This window comes from Bos javanicus, chromosome 26, assembly GCF_032452875.1.
Source record: "Bos javanicus breed banteng chromosome 26, ARS-OSU_banteng_1.0, whole genome shotgun sequence".
Lineage (NCBI taxonomy): Eukaryota > Metazoa > Chordata > Mammalia > Artiodactyla > Bovidae > Bos > Bos javanicus.
The window spans coordinates 15,496,599-15,513,842 of NC_083893.1; the positions used below are offsets into that span (position 1 = coordinate 15,496,599).

Below are 17,244 nucleotides of genomic sequence, written 5' to 3' on the forward strand. Positions count from 1 at the left end.
TAAAAGTAAAAGACCTACAGACTGAAAGTATTTCATTTTAATTACACAGCAAGTTTATTTGATGGCAAAAGCTAATATGAACTGGCATGAGGGCTAGTTACAATCTTTATTCTGTATACTGTATTTAGACAATTTGTAATTATGGAATACTCCCTTAGTCTCTGCTGGGGATGTTACATAATATATGGCATAAGTACTTTGTTCATTTTTAAAATTTTTTATTTAAAATTTTAAAATTTTTTACTGAAATATAGTTGATTTATAATGTTGTATTAGTTTCAAGTATATAGCAACCACTGGAGTGTGTTGTCATACCTTCCTCCAGGGTATCTTTCCAACCCAGGAGTCAAACCCGCATCTCTGATGTCTCCTGCATTGGCAGGTGGGTTCTTTAACACTGTTGCCACCAGGGAAGCCCATCAAGTGTATATATATGTGTGTGTATATATATATATATGTGTGTGTGTGTGTGTGTGTGTATACTTTTTTTACACTGTCTTCCATTATAGGTTATTATAAGACCTCACTGGTTTTTTTAATCTGAAAAAAATTGAATATCAATGCTCTCTTAACTCTTTGATGCTGCAGTGATGCACCACGTTTAGTTCCTGTAATAGTCTTATGTTGCAACAAGCAGACAGAAATGACTGATGATTTTGTGTTCTGCATCTAAACCACCCCCCAGAGGTGATTTTGTTCTATAAAGAAAAGCTGTGTGTGTTCAGTTTATAATTCTTGCCAGCGTCACATGGTTTTCCATCCAAATTAATTTATTAGAAAACATCAAGCAAGACCCTGAGAAGCACTTGTTGCCTTGATAGTTATGAATCTCATAAAAAATATTAGCAATATTAGCAACGATTGAGTGCTTACTGTGCTTCATCACTAATCAACATTACCAAGTTGGACTTTTATGATAATACCACAGGGAGGTGGGCTTATCGGACACGACTGAGCGACTTCACTTTCACTTTTCACTTTCATGCATTGGAGAAGGAAATGGTAACCCACTCCAGTGTTCTTGCCTGGAGAATCCCAGGGACAGGGGAGCCTGGTGGGCTGCCGTCTATGGGGTCACACAGAGTCGGACATGACTGAAGTGACTTAGCATAGCATAGCATAGCATACTTAAGGAAGAATCCCATGAACAGAGTAGCCTGGAAGGCTACAGCCTGTGGGGTTGTAAAGAGTCAGACATGACTGAGCGACCTAACACATATTTAAGGGAACAGGTTTCAGGAGTTGAGATCTTGGGTAAAGTAACATATCTGGGGAGAAGCAGAACCCAAGCTTGCAGTGCAATGTGCTATATCCTTCGCCATGGTTATTACAGTTCACTTTCCCTCATGAGGACAGAGTTTTAATAGTTTTACATCAGTGGTCATTAAAATTTTTTTGAGAAAAAATGAGTCCCAAGTTGCTTTTTCTCTCAAGGGGCTGCACTTGGATTTGAGGGCAAATAGGCAAATGTTGCTCAAGTCAAGTGAATATTTTCATAACAATGTTAAGAGAAAGTCATCGGAGCAAATCTGAGGTCACACACTCTCCCACCAATGAACTCTAGTGCTGAGCGTTGTTTGAAATAAGAAAATGTTAATGTCCTCCGTGGAGCCTGTATTTGATATAATATTAGGGGAAAGCTTTCAGTTATATTTATTTCTCTTGGTGTAATCCCAAGAAGATGTCAGTTTCCATTATGAAAATTGCAGGTGTAAAAAATATTATCTTCTGTTTGCTACAGCAGAGCCAGTCCAAGAACCCTTTGGAGAAATTCGTGCCCCAAGCCAACTGGAATTTCTGATGCCTAAATTTTTTGTGTGTGACCAGCCTAGGCTGAAGTGGTGTCCAAGAAGGATGCTCCTAGGTTAGTTTTTTTAGCTGCCATTGACATAATCCACTTTGCTACCTCCTGGCTCTGAGAGTTCCTCCAAAACTCAGAATGCAAGGAGCCTTCCCATTCCTCAGCAGATTCCCATTTCTTAATGCTTTTTTCCCACTGTGTCCTCTGCAGCTCAATCTCCTGTTTTCTTAAAGTTTCAAGTTTATCATTGATTTTACTTCAATGAAAGGGAATAATCTGACCTGCACAGTTTTTAATGTTGCTTTTAAATGTCTTTAGCCTTTTACTCATGGTCTTTCACCCTGGGTTAATTCTTTGTGGTTCCTTGGACTTTGAGGAAGACATAGGTACATTCCCCTCGACCATGAGAACAGTGCCCTTCCTCACAACCACAGAACCTTTCATGGAGGTTTCTGTAGATTGTACACTAACACCTCACAGGCCTGGGCTCCTTTCTGCCTCAGGGCCTTTGCACATGCTGGTTCCTCTGCCTGCGGCATAGTCTTCTACCTACTACATCTTGGTACCCGGTGGTTGATTTCAGTTCATATCCTCAAGGAAGCCTTCCCCAAAATACACCCGTTCCCCTGCCCATATCAACCATTAGTTTATCTAATAAATCTGTCTCTACCATAAGACTGGACATGGTATTGGGCCAGAGACCACATATTTCAGTCAATAAGTATTTTGTGCAGTAAGTGGACAAACAAGGGCTGTACTTATTCTGGATTTCAAGAGAAGTAGCTCCTCTGCTTTTAAACTTTATTTCTGGACCAATGTTTTTTTCTAAAATGTGCATCTTTCTTCACATCACCCATCTGCCTTTTCACTGTGCTGATCTACTGGCCTTCACACTGGGCCTCTGCAGGGCATCCTGGTTCCCATTCTGGGCCCAGCCAGCCCTCAAAAACTGACTTAAATAGATACTTTTATTTTCTGTTGTTCCTTCTCAGTATCAGTAAGGTTGTTTTAGATATGGTTTATTTGCTTGTTTATTTATATTTCAAGCACACAGAAAAGCAGAGAGAGGCTGATGGCAAACAGCCATGTACCCATTGCCCAGAGTTGCAAATGTCAATGTTTGTAGTGTTTGACTCCATTTTTTTTTTAAAGAAACAAAATGTTACAGAGACCATTATAGACCCTATTCCCCACTCTCTCCTCTTTCCTCAGAGGCAACACCATGTACTCAGTTGTCAGTCCAGTCATTTGAAAATCTGAAAGTGAACTAGAATAGACAGCTTGACATTTTGACTAGCCTTATGAATGGTCAATATTATCTTACTCTTGTGTTCATTAATATTTCCCTGATTATGGGTAAGGTTGAACATTTTTCATATTTGCTAGCTGCATCTAAGAACAGTTTGTAGGTTCTTCCATTTATCTGTTTGGTTGTTTATCTTTTTCCTGTTGGTTTGTAAGTTTTCTTGTGTAGTTAGATTACTCCTTTGCCAATTATTATATATGTTACACTTACCTTCTTCTAGCCTGTAACTTGTCTTTTATCTTTGTTTACATTATCATGCATTTTATAGAAATTTTAGATTTTAATATGATTCAACTAACATTTCCTGTATGTTTTCTACTTTTTTAAAATTAAGAAGCCATTTTCTACTCTGTGATTGTAAAGGCTTTCTGCTCAAAATGTTTTTAATGCTTTGCTTCTCCAAATGGAACTTTCATTCATCTGGATTTTACTGTTGTTGTAATTAGATACAAATGTAATTTGTTTTTACCAAGCCTTCACATACAGTTGGGTATACTTCTTCTGGGAGGGGAGGAGAAGGAAAGATTTATTACTTGTAGCAAGTAAGGAGAATAATGGGGAATCTTTCCTAAAATAGTGTCCCTTATAATGGCACATTTCTTCCTTTGCCATTTTTATTCTTCTTATTTACTTTTCTTGTCTCATTACACTGCCTAGTACTTCTAGTCCATTATTAAAGGGATGTGTCATTAGCCCTATGCTAAATCTCATTTAATTTGACTACACTAGTAGTCATTAATATAGGTGTTATCTCATCTGTGTAGATGAAGGAAGGAGTGGACAAGTAACCTTTCCAGAATCACACAGCTAGTAAGTAAATAATAGAGTCAGAGTTGAGACCCAGGTTTCAGCAACTACAAAGTTGAACTACTTATACTACCTTTTGCTCACAAATGACTTAGGAAAAAGATAGTCCCTTTTACCTTCCCTGCTCTTGCCCTGAACCTCTATGTCCAATGAAGAAAGAACATTTTATTGAAGTGATGCCAGAAAAGCACTTCTCGTGTTTCTGAACAAAACCAATAGACTTTGTTTAGTTTAGACCTGCCAAAAGCATATTAAAGAACCATATATGTATGAAACAGTTCTTATTCCAGATGGTATAAACATTCACTCAGGTAATAAAATCACATCTTGGTGGAACTTCAGAAATGAGAAGTAGATCTTCATAGTAAGTTAACATTTTCAGGAATATTGGTGAGTAACTCAAGTTTCCTTCCTCCCTTCCTTTCTCCTTTCCTTCCTCCCTTCCTTCCTTCCCAGCTTCCATCCATGAAAGATCTGAGGCAACTTAGAAAGATCTACCCAAAACAAGGTAAAATTAAAAGATAAGGAAATCAGAGCCAAGACAAAATTGATATAGAAAAATAAAAATGAATTCTAGCCTTAGTGTCATTTGCTGGAGTGTGGCCACAACACAGCCCAAAGCTTCCTAGCAACTGAAATAAAGAAAACCTATCCAGCTACACAATTCACAGGGGGCATGGGATCAAAATAGAATCATTGCTAAAGGGATACACAGTTTTTCCTAATTCGGAGAGAGAGGAGCTTCTGCCATGACCTTCATATAGGGGCCCTGTGTGGTATTGTGAGCAGTGCTTACCAGCATCTTCTTGGTAATGAGAAAGTGCACCTCACTTGGACCTGGTTCCCATACTTGACCCTGAGCTCCTTGAAAGGGCAGGGATCATATTTATTTTACTCTACATTACATAACAGAGTCCAGACCCCACCTGTTATATAGTAGGTGCTCATAAAATATTTTTTCGGTGAGTGAATATTTGTTCAGTTTAGTTCAATTCAGTCGCTCACTCATGTCCGACTCTTTGTGACCCCATGGACTGCAGCATGCCAGGCCTCCCTGTCTATTGCCAACTCCCGGAGTTTACTCAAACTCATGTCCATTGAGTCAGTGATGCCATCCAACCATCTCATCCTCTGTCATCCCCTTCTCCTCCAGCCTTCAATCTTTCCCAGCATCAGGGTCTTTTCCAATGAGTCAGCTCTTCACATCAGGTGGCCAAAGTATTGGAGTTTCAGCTTCAGCATCAGTCCTTCCAATGAATATTCAGGACTGATTTCCTTTAGGATGGACTGCTTGGATCTCCTTGAAGTCCAAGGGACTCTTAAGAGTCTTCTCCAACACCACAGTTCAAAACATCAATTCTTCGGCACTCAGCCTTCCTTATGGTCCAACTCTAACATTCATACATAACTACCGGAAAAACCATAGCTTTGACTAGACAGACCTTTGTGGGCAAAGTAATGTCTCCGCTTTTTAATATGCTGTCTAGGTTGGTCATAGCTATTCTTCCAAGGAGCAAGCATCTTTTAATTTCATGGCTGCAGTCACCATCTGCAGTGATTTTGGAGCCCAAGAAAATAAACTCTCTCACTGTTTCCATTGTTTCCCCAACTATTTGCCATGAAGTGATGGGACTGGATGCCATGATCCTAGTTTTCTGAATGTTGAGTTTTAAGCTAGCTTTTCATTCTCCTCTTTCACTTTCATCGAGAGGCTCTTTAGTTCTTTTTCACTTTCTGCTATAAGGGTGGTGTCATCTACATATCTGAGGTTATTGATATTTCTCCGGGTAATCTTGATTCCAGCTTGTGCTCCATCCAGCCCAGCGTTTCTCATGATGTACTCTGCATATAAGTTAAATAAGCAGTGTGAAAATATACAGCCTTGACGTACTCCTTTCCCAATATGGACCAGTCTGTTGTTCCATGTCCACTTCTAACTATTGCTTCTTAACCTGCATACATATTTCTTAGGAGGCAGGTCAGGTGGTCTGGTATTCCCATTGCTTTATGAATTTTCCAGTTTGTTGTGATCCATACAGTCAAAGCCTTTGGCATAGTCAATAAAGCAGAAGTAGATGTTTTTCTGGAACTCTCTTGCTTTTTTGACAGCAGATGCTGGCAATTTGATCTCTGTCTCCTCTGCCTTTTCTAAATCCAGCTTGAACATCTGGAAGTTCACGGTTCACATACTGTTGAAGCCTGGCTTGGAGAATTTTTCAGTATTACTTTGCTAGTGTGTGAGATGAATGCAATCATGTGGTAGTTTGAGCATTCTTTGGCATTGCCTTCCTTTGGGATTGGAATGAAAACTGGAATATTATTTGTAATATCAATAAAAGCAAATAGCTCAATACAAAAATCAGTTGTATTTCTTTACACTAGCAATGAACAATTCCAAAATGAAGTTAAGAAGAACTTGATATTCTTAAAGAGAAGTTAAGAACAATTCCACTTACAGTATCATCCGAAAGAATAAAATACTTAGGAATAAATTTAACAAAAGAGGTACAAGACTTAGACACTGAAAACTGCAGAAAATCATTGAAAAGCCAAGGGCAAAACGTTGGAGAAAATTTATAAAAAGCAATTTTATGAGAAGTAAAAATATTTATATTTTAGGTATGTGACTTTCTGATGATTTGATTTAATCAAAGACTATAATTTAAAATTTTAAGAGGAATAGGTGAGCTGAGCATACTTTTGGTGATTCTTCATGATTACTTTTTGCATTCAAGCTCCTAGTAGGAAGGAATAGGAAAGAACTGGAGTTTACTTCTTGGTCAAGATCTGAAAGTAAATGTGATATATTGTCAGTAAAAGATGCTGGTAAGAACTTCAATGTCATTTAGTTTCTGAGTCATGTCTGACTCTTTTGTGACCCCATGGACTGTAGCCTACCAGCCTCTGTCCATGGGATTTCCCAGTAAGAATACTGGAGTGTGTTGCCATTCCCTCCTCCAGGGGATCTTCCCAACCCAGGGATTGAACCCACGTCTCCTGAATTGGCAGGCAGATTCTTTACCACCGAGCCATCAGGGAAGCCCACTAAGGACATAGATGAACTCATAATACATATATGGTACCATAATTGTTTTGTAAATTGGAAAAAGTTTGTATTAGGTAAAATGAAATCAGGATGTACAAAGTGGGAGACTGCCTCAAATGTTTAGCATCTAATTTATATTGAGGACATTTATATTACTAGTTTCAGTTAGTAATCTGTGTGTATATGTATATATATATATGTATACATATGTATATGTATGTCTTAAAACACACGTCTGCTGTCATTAGTAATTATTACTGAACCCATAATGTATACCTGGCACTTTTGTAAACAACTTTCTTGACATTATCTCATGTAATGCCCATGACTCTGTAAAGGAGACTCCACTGTAATGTCTCCTGTTATAGAAGAGGAAACGGAGATCTAGAGAAGTTAGGCCACTTGCCTGGGTCGCACAAAAGCATGTGAGAGTCCCGGTAACCACACCATAACCTGTGCCCCCAGCCACCCTGCCACATTGCCCTACTTATTTCTCGCTCAGTGATAGCAAACACCAATTTCCTGTGATTGGCTAGAAGTGAATGTCTGTTTCAGGTATAGCCTGTGGATGTACCCTGGGGATCTTATTTTGCTGTTGTCCTCAGGATGCTACAATTAAAGAATTGTCCCGATTTTAAGACTGTCTTTCCGGAGAGTCTCTTGGAATTTTAAGATACCAACTACAGTTTATATGACATTTGCCAAGTTTTGGGCTCAGAAATTTCATTGCACATTGTAAAGTAATTATACTCCAATAAAAAATTAAAAATAAAAGAAAAAAGAAATTCCATTGCTCAAACAGAGGCCTGGACATAAACATGATTGCCAAACTTTGTTCCTGCCTCACAAGGATCCTCGTTCTGTAAAAGTAACAGTTTATAGATAAGACCTTGGGCTCTAGTCAACAGGATCAGTTCATGTTCTGTTTCAACAATAGAACCTTCCACATGGTGTTGCTGAAAGTAAGGCTGTCACTTAGGGCACTTAGCACACCGTGGGGCACTTAGAACGCTTTTAAGAATGGTAGCCGCGAAAACACACAGCCTTTTAAGAGGACTTCGGTGTGAGGAGTGCATCTTAGCAACTGGCAGACCCAGCCTGCAGTTTAGAGCCGAGAACGGCTCTGGACTGCAGACTCCTAAGGCCACCTGGAAACTGGCCAGCCCGGACTTTGAAAATTTAAACATTTTCAAATTTATTTTTAACCAAACTTAAAGAAAAGGGATTCCCACAGTGTGAAGGAGGCTGCTGCAGCTTTGTCATTTCCCACAGGGAAAGGGACCCAGGGAGACTTCTTTTCGTTGGTGGAAGAAATAAAGGGGAGGGCAAGAGTTCGAGGTCAGGAAGAAGCCGTGGACTGGGAGCTTGAATCTGGGTTCTCTGCCAGCTGTCCCTGGAGCTCCCCGCTGCTCTTTCTATGATAAAAGCAGGGGGCTGGAGTGCAGGCCCTTCCAGTGTTGACATTCTGTGAAACCATAAACGCCTCTCTGGAACTACAATTTAATGGGAGCCCTCAGCTTTTATGGTGGGGTCCTTGTAAGTTGGGGCCCTTGGAAAGATGTCTCTGTATCGTTCACTCGAGTCCTGGGGAAGGCATTGTCCTTTTTGTTACCCAGTGCCCTACATCCCAGCTTGTAAATTCCTCTGGAAATTTGGAGCCAGTAAAAAGGTTGTCTCTCGGCTTACATTTTTTTCTGATTGGATGACATCTGTGATACCCCCTCAGTGTGTTTCTCTTATTGTTCGGTTTGCCAAGAAGCTCAGAGCTAAAGGCAGTGGTTAGCAATAGTGGCTTCCCTCAGACAACTCAGGCCTCTGAATCCTTCTTAGAACTGAGTTGTTTAATTTTATTTACTTTAAAAAACACACCAAATCCTTTTGTGGCATCAAACAGGGCATAAACCATCAGTGTAGGGTGACACAGTAAATGCTTTAGAAGTACAGAACGACGTTTCCCCACCTCCAGCTGTGTCCATCAGCTGCTTCCTTCCCCACTCCCAGCAAGTCAGAAACAGACAGCAACTGACATGGAATAGCACCCGCCCGGGGGCCTCTCGTTCTTCTAAGTCCTTTGCGTGTATTTTCTCATTCAACAACCTTGTGTTTGGGGATACGGTTATTTTCTTTATTTAAAGATGAGGGAAGAGAGGGGGTTTCCCTGGCAGTGCAGTGGTTAAGATTCTGTGATGCCAGTGCAGGGGCCATGGGTTCAATCCCCACTTGGAAAACTGAGATACCACAGGCCATGTGGCCTATAAAAATAAATAAATTAAGAAAGAAAAAAAAAAAAGATGAAAAAAGTGAGCCACTGAAAGATTAAATATCCAGGCGAGGTCTTGCCATCCCTTTCCTTCACTAGTGATGGATAGTCAGGCCAAGGGGTCACATTAGACCCAAAGAATCCCTCTGGCCCTGAGAGTTCCAGGGGCCTAGAGGCCTTGGCTTGCTTATGTGGATAATTAGTAAGCCAATTACAGACAACAGAAAGGGAGAATTGAAGACTGGGGAAACTTCTCTCAATTCCAGCTTCCGTGAGGTCTATTCCAAACTCCAATTGGTCCTGTTTATTTGATGAACTCCATGGAGTCTCAGAGATGTCAACCCACTTTTTGGAGTGTGTATAGAGTTGGGCTGTGGTTGGGGAACGGTTCCTTGGACGTTCCAGTTTCCCCCAGAATTAGATCTGGTAGGAGGCCAGCATGGCTGTTGGGCACAGAGGTTCACTGCCTCCCCTAACGGGGCAGTGGATGCCTTCCCCAGCTTTGCCAGACTTCCAGAGTGGGCACTCAGTCAGGCCATGTGGCCACAGGCCCTGAGCAGGTCCTGCAGGGTGGCTTCTTTAGTACATGCTTCTCACTCTTCTTCACACTGAATGCAGGAAAGGCTGTGGGTAGGCACAGGATGGGAAATTGGGGCTTCCTTGGTAACTCAGTTGGTAAAGAATCTGCCTGCAATGCCGGAGACTGGGGTTTGATCCCTGGGTTGGAAAGATCCCCTGAAGTAGGAAATGGCAACCCCACTCCTGTATTCTTGCCTGGAGAATCCCATGGACAAAGGAGCCTGGCGAAATACAGTCCATGCGGTTGCAAGAGTTGAGTGACTAAACCACCACAGTCAGAGCCAGGCTCACCATCCAGGACCTGGCATGGTAGACAGACTAGGTAAGAACAGTCTTAGTTTGGCCATTGAGCTCAGTTTGGGAATGTGTCCACAGTCAATATGTGGATGTCTAAGTGTGACCAAAAAATAAGACAGTTTTTAGAAGTAAATAATCCAGACTTTGTACATTCAAATGTATCTCTCATTTAGTCAGTCAACAAACATCGGTTGAGCCTCACCCTGTGCCAAGTGCTCTGTCAGATGCTGGGACACTGCACAGGCGAGCTCTTCTGGGCTTCTGGTGGGGATCAAGTGATTCTGCAGGCCCTGCTCTGCTGTGGTCATGTTCCCTGCTCTGGAAGCCTTGTCTTCTGGAACCGCTTTGGGCAGCTCTGCCTTTAATCTGGTATCATTGCTCGAAACATTTTTGGAACTCCCCTTTAGCAATTGCCTTCAGAGCTAGTCGGGGCCACACGGGAAAATCCATCTCACTATTTTATAGCCACACCTAGCTTGTGACCAAAAATGGTATTACCCAGCTTGATGACCCACTTATTCCCCAGACTTGGCTCTAATTGACTTGCCTGTGAGCCAAAATTGCATCCACCCTCTAAGGATGGATATTTACCACCGCTGAACATATTAGCAGTAATTTGGGTAATTTTGAAATAACATCTCACTTGCCCCAAACTCCCCTGGTCCTGTGCCTCAGTTGTAATACTTAGCCCAGTCACCCTTGTGGTGGAAAAACCTTCTTCTGCCTCTGTTCCCCCTGGGAGCCTTTGGAGGTCAGGACCACATGTCTATAACCTCTGCAGTGTCCAGCATGAGTTTTGATGTTCAGAAATGTTTATTTATTAAAATGCAGCATATGAGTTCTGACGGAAGTTTCCAAAAAAATGTTCCAGAATTGCTGCAAGTGATAAAGGGTGTTGTTGGATCAAAGGGCAGTGTAGTGTACATGGAATACATAGGCTCTGGAATCTATCAGGCCTGATTCCAATCCCTACTTGTCCCCTTTACCAGCAGTGTGGCTGCTACTGCTAAGTCGCTTTAGTCGTGTCCGACTCTGTGCGACCTCACAGACAGCAGCCCACCAGGCTCCCCTGTCCCTGGGATTCTCCAGGCAAGAACACTGGAGTGGGTTGCCATTTCCTTCTCCAATGCATGAAAGTGAAAAGTGAGAGTGAAGTCGCTCAGTCATGTCCCATGTCTGACTCTTCGTGACCCCATGGACTGCAGCTTACCAGGCTCCTCTGTCCATGGGAGTTTTCAGGCAAGAGTACTGGAGTGGGGTGCCATTGCCTTCTGGCCCTACACAAATTCATTCCCTCTGAGCCTCTATTTCTGCAGCTGTGGAATGGAGATAATGATACTGCCTTCTAGGGGCTTTTATCAGGACAAGTGAGAATGTTCATGTAACGCTCTAAGCATAATGCCTCTTGTGTAGTACACTAATTCAATAAATTAGAGTGGTTCTTTTACTATTATTATTGTTGCTGTGTCGTTGTATTGGAGTGAATTCTCATTTGGATGCAGAAATTCTGATTTTTTAAAAAATAACATCTCACTTAGCACTCCCATCCTTTAAAATCATATGTCATAGAGATTTCATGCTGAAATGTAGTTGCTAGAACCCAACTCAGTCCAAGCTCCTCATTTTTCAGAGCTCAGAAAGGGACGTGGGTTGACTGAGGTCACGCTGGTTCATGGCAGCACTGGATCAGGCCAGAGATCCTTTTATGTGACATTTGATTCTTGCCCCTACATTTGGAGGTTTTCCACCTTCCTTCCAAGGGTCTGGCAAGCAGGCTAGGAGCTCTGGGGCCTGGCATTCTTGGGCAGCAGCAGCCAAGGATTTGGCTTATGCCTTTGGGGAACTGCAAACACATGCTTCCCCTGCTTTTGTGTAGTAACACTTTGTCACTTTGCAGAGCACAGAGCATGCTTGTGATGGTGTGGTTGTGTAGCTGGTGAAGCCGGCAGGAGCAGCGGGCTGGTGGTCAAGGAGCACACCAGACAGACCTGGTACCATCACTTAGGTAACAGGTTTGAGCTTCAGCTTCTTCATCTGCAGAACAGGAATGGGAATAGTACCTGCCGCATAGTGTTGTTGTGAGGGTTCAAGCACGTTTGCATGTAACGTGCTTAGCACAGTGTGTGGCACATGATAATTACTTTTAAAATTTCACATTATGATCGGTTAAACACATCCAAAATGGAACAGTCTACCTCTGGCATCCCCACCAGTCACAAGCCAATCTCTGATCGGTCTTGAAACCTTACCTGGGGTCTCTCACAAGTGGGCTCTATTGACAAACCACTTCCCCTCCCCTTTCCCCTTTTCATCCAGCATTGTGCCTCTCAAACCTTCCCATCCCAGCCTGATCAGGGAAGACCATCAGATGCTGAAGTAACCAATAGCAGTTGTCTATCAGGAATAGTGTTGGAAACCCCCGGGCTTTCTTATTCATCAAAAGTCCTGAGACTTCCCTAGAGGTCCAGTGGTTAGCTTCCAACGCAAGAGGCTCAGGTTTGATCCCTGGCTGAGGAACTAAGAGCCCACGTGCTGCACGTTGTGGCCAAAAAACTAATTTTTAAAAAATTATGGAAAAACAATGGACTTCTGGCTTAAATAAACAGTACTTTTCTTGGAAGATGCCTTTCCTTTGAAGGCATTTGCACCTGTGAGAGGCTCTGGTCTCCTGCAGCATGGCAGGCTTCCACATCCCTGGATTGACACCTTCCACCGTTGCCACCTTGATACCAGGTTCTTTGTACACGAATGCACTGGATTCTGTCTGCTCCTTTTTTTTTTCTCTCCAACTAAAGCTTTAAGTAATTGAAAAGTTCTGAAGTTCTGTTTGGAAAGCATGATGATACTCAGTAAGACCAGAACAATCCAAATAATCCTAAACGTACAGAGACTAGATTCATAAAACCCCAGAGTAATTTTTTTTATCCCCATCTAGAAAAATCGTATTTCATAGCAGTTCTTACAATGCCCTGACTCTGGATGGAGGCCCTCCCTTGATTCTAGATATTACATCATTTCATTTCTGCTAATGTAAACATTCATCACCCCGCAAGTAACAGGATTTTTAGTACAGTTTGAGATTGGGCTTCACTCGGTGGATCGTTGCAGTGATTAATGGTTTCAGAAGGAAGTGCAGCAGGAAGAAGCTTTGCGGGAATGGAAGAGGTGAGGCAGCTCCATGTGAGATTCTGCAAAAGGATTAAGATTTGGCACCGGGCTTGGTTTCTGTGCAGCCTCTTAGGCAGAGAGCCTCAGGAGAGGGAAGCAGGCTGTCAGCTGGGGCTTTGCACGCTCTCAGTCTGCCTTGAGGGTTGCTTGGTTCTTCCCTCTCTCTGCAGTACCCAATTTTACCTTATTAAAGGATGGATGTGGATGCTGAAGCCTTAAAGAAGACCAGGTAAGGGTTCCTGTTGTCCAGGAAGTCCCCTGATGTTCTTAATGCAGGAAATCTGGGGACTGTTCCTTTTCTCACACCGCTGTGCAGTGTTAGCCAAAACACAATTCCTCCGAGACATTTCACAGAGAGGATCAGGGAAGTTTCTTCCCCAGTTAAAGACGTTTCTAAAATGTTTTAACCCAGAATACTGAACAGTTAGAGATGCAAATTTCTCTTCTTTTGAAGACATGGTTTTAAGATTATCGCTGTGCATTTTAATCTACAAGATTTAGAAAGGAATCCTGAGGGTGTATTAGAGATTTGTTTTCCTTCCTTTTATAATGGCCTGTGGTGTGTTATATCTGCATCAACATCTAGTTTAATGAAAACTTCTGATTCATGATATTCTTCAGAATGCTAGCTTTTGAATAAGTTGATTTTCCTTTTGCAGATTTGATTTTCTTTTTAATCTTTTGGCTTTTGTGAATACGATTGTGGTAAGGAATAGGCTTAGTATAACTAATTTTAAAGTATACTTAAGAGTTCAGTGCAGTTATGTTTGATAGCATCCCTGGCTGAAATGAGCTACATGTTTTTTAATGCTTTAAATATACCTTATTGAAAATGTTTTTCCATGTTAGTGTCCGTAGTTTATCTGTGTGGTTAAGCTATTTATTCACCAACATTGAGAACATGTTGGACCTTTGATAAGATTAGTTCAAGAAATAACCGAAAGAGTAGTTTCCTGCTCACCACCAATTCAATTCCAAGTCCTGTTCCTTTTCTTTAAAAAAAAAAAAAATTCTGGGGTTAAAAATAACCCAGAATAAAACTTGAAAACTGTTTTGTTTCTCTGTATTTGGCTAACTTCATTGCAAAGCACTGTGTTTAAGGAATTCAAGCTATGAAGACTACTCTTGAAATGGCTCACATAACTCTATCTCTGAATTTCTACAACCCCTTTCAAGAGCATATGATGTTTTATGAGTATTATTGGGATTCAAGTTTTCAATTAAGTTTTTACGCTTTCTACACCCCTTGTGGATGGATGAAAATAACATGAGAAATCATGTCAATTTCCTGACACAAGCTCATTTTTCTCGCGTCCAAAGTAGTGTAGAGTTGTCAAAGTGAGAACAGGGGGCATCTGACACTCCTCTTTACCATGAGAGTGTGGGCGTCTTCGTAGGCGTGAACGCCTGGTGCTTGTTGTGGCAGAAAGATAGACACAGGAATTGTTTTTTTTTAATTATTTATTTATTTTTTATTGAGGTATAGTTGATTTATGATGTTGTGTTAGTTTCAGGTGTACAGTAAAGTGATTCACTTATATATACTCTTTTTCAAATTATTTTTCCACGTGTGTTGTTACAAAATACGGACTATAGGAACTCTTGGTCTCTGTGATTTATTGAAAATCAAATGTTTTTATTCAAAGTAGAGGACTCTGACTCTGTAGCAAGGAGGTCTCTATACACAATTGTTCCTGCCATTTTTGCTTGATGAGCCCTTTTAGTTCATGTAGTCTCTGTTTCTTCCTTTGGGAGACACACTGGCAAGAGAATCTCTAGCATTTTGTATTGCTTTAACCAAGCATTGCATCCACTGTGTTTTTCTCTTAGTGGGATGGCTAATAATAAAGCAGGTTTATGGCTCAATTTGAGGTGTGAGAGCAGCTGTAATCTTTAGGAAAAAAAGAATCATGCCAAGGATTAAACATGCAAACTCTTTAATTGTATTGTGTTCAATCTCTTCTGGTTATTAGAGAATCTAGACATGCTATTGTTACAAATACTTTTCATAATTGAGTTTAAAAAAAATCATGCTATATAGTTGGAAATGGTTAACCCTGATGTTGTCCTGACTTGACTTATGGTCATATCTGCTGAAGGGATAACTTTAGTCCTCTAATATTTTAAGAAATACTAAACAAAATATATTTTGTTATATTTTTGTCAAGAAACGAAATATAATTTTGTCAATGTATTACTTTATCATCATTCTACCTTCTTCCTTCTTATCTGTCATGTAGGATAGAGGGGAAATTGTCCAGGTAAACAGTTGGGGAATAATTACTAGGAACCTCCTAGGAGGTTGCCATGAATTGTCCTTTCCATCCTGGTGTGCTGTTGATAAAGGTTCCATTTATTTGTGTTTTTTTTTTTTTTTAATTTTTATTGAAGTAGAAAGACATTCTCATGAAAAAATGTAAGCAATACCAAAAAAATAACAAAAAGTCTCCTCTGTGGACCCCAGACTCCCATGCCTCCTCTAGGCAATGTCGAGAATTCTTTAAAGCAGCCAACAGTGCTTTCAAGCCTTGCTTCTCAAAACACCTGCAGTGTTGCTGCTGGATAAAACACAGCTTCCTGGGCTCCACCCCAGAGATGCTGGATCTAGGAGACTAGAGTTGGGCCCCCAAATGTGCATTTCTAGCAGTTTGCCAGGTGATGTTGCCACCTGGCAAGACAACACTTTGATGTGTGCTGGCTTCAAGTGAAGGTCTCCTTCTTCCGTGTCCATTTTTCACTTTCTCTTTTCTAGTTTTCAGAATGGTTGCAGTTGCAATGAATAGCCACACTATCCCTTTGGGAGAGAACCATGGTGGCAGATAAAATCACCTGTAATCAGCATTGGGGTAGGGGGAAGGGTAGTGATAGTGGCAGATATTCTGTGTGAATGGCTGCAGTGTGTGAAGGGCATTGCTTTGTGGGTGGGCCACTGTGAGTTCCAGGCTCGATTACAATCTGAAACAATCATCAGTTAAAGTGAGCACAGCAGCCTCCACCAAAAATCTCTTTTTATTGGTTGTGATTTTGAAAACATTTACTGTAATTATACACATACACCCACACACACACATATCCTTGAAAAATGACCCATCTCTGCCCCTGCTTATCTCTGCTTCCCTATGAGTATTGCCACATCTGCCTGTCCTCTGGCATGTGCTGCAGGTGGCCCTGCTTGACATAAAAGAATCCAGGTCACACTTTGGTGTTGGGCAGAGTGTTCCCCATGACACCAGCCGGGGTTATAAACAGGTTTGTTCTCATTGATGTATTGACTCAAGCCATTTTACTGGGGACCTTTTGTGCCACACACTTCTGGGCTCTGAGATACAGCAGTGGGCTGGACAGACAGTCCCTGCCTTTTTGAGGCTTTAGATAATGTAGAGATTCTTGGGGAAGGAGGTGAGTAATCCAGGATGGGGATGGAGAAGGGGAGAAAGGGAAGACTATGACATGTAGGTGCTTAGTGATAACTGGGTGTATGAAGGGAGCCCTTCCAGTTCATGTTCAGTTGGCTTAGATGGTTTCTTGGTGCAGGTCATAGTATTAGGAAGACCAGGAGATACCCTGGGGGAAATATAGTTCTTGCTCTCAAGGAGTTTGCTGTTTAAGGTGATACAGCTCTAACAGTCCAGCATGGTACATTGATAAAGAGCTTTCCCATACGGGACCCACCCGCCATAGACATTGTTATGTGGTTAGATAATGAAATATAAGCAGTTGTCTCTGGCGCCCACTTCTGCCATTTCTCAAAGGAGCTATTGCTACAAGAAGAATAAAAAGATAGAACACCTACTGTGTTTTATTTCATGTTCATTTCACACCCTGACTTGCTTGGCCACTGGGTGCTAATTGAATTCAAAGTTCTGAGACATCGAATACTAATAACTTCCATATGCTCACCTGCAACATGAAGACGTACAGAGAAGCGTCAGGTGTGTGTGTGTGTGCTGGAGAGGGTAGGGGTTTTACCAGAGACTATG

At 41.4% G+C, this 17,244-nt stretch overlaps 1 protein-coding gene across 1 annotated transcript in view; it reads left to right on the top strand.

Moving 5' to 3' along the window:
- Positions 1-17,244, top strand: part of PLCE1 (phospholipase C epsilon 1) — a 369,702-nt gene that overhangs the window by 117,250 nt on the left and 235,208 nt on the right. The window lies entirely within an intron of this gene.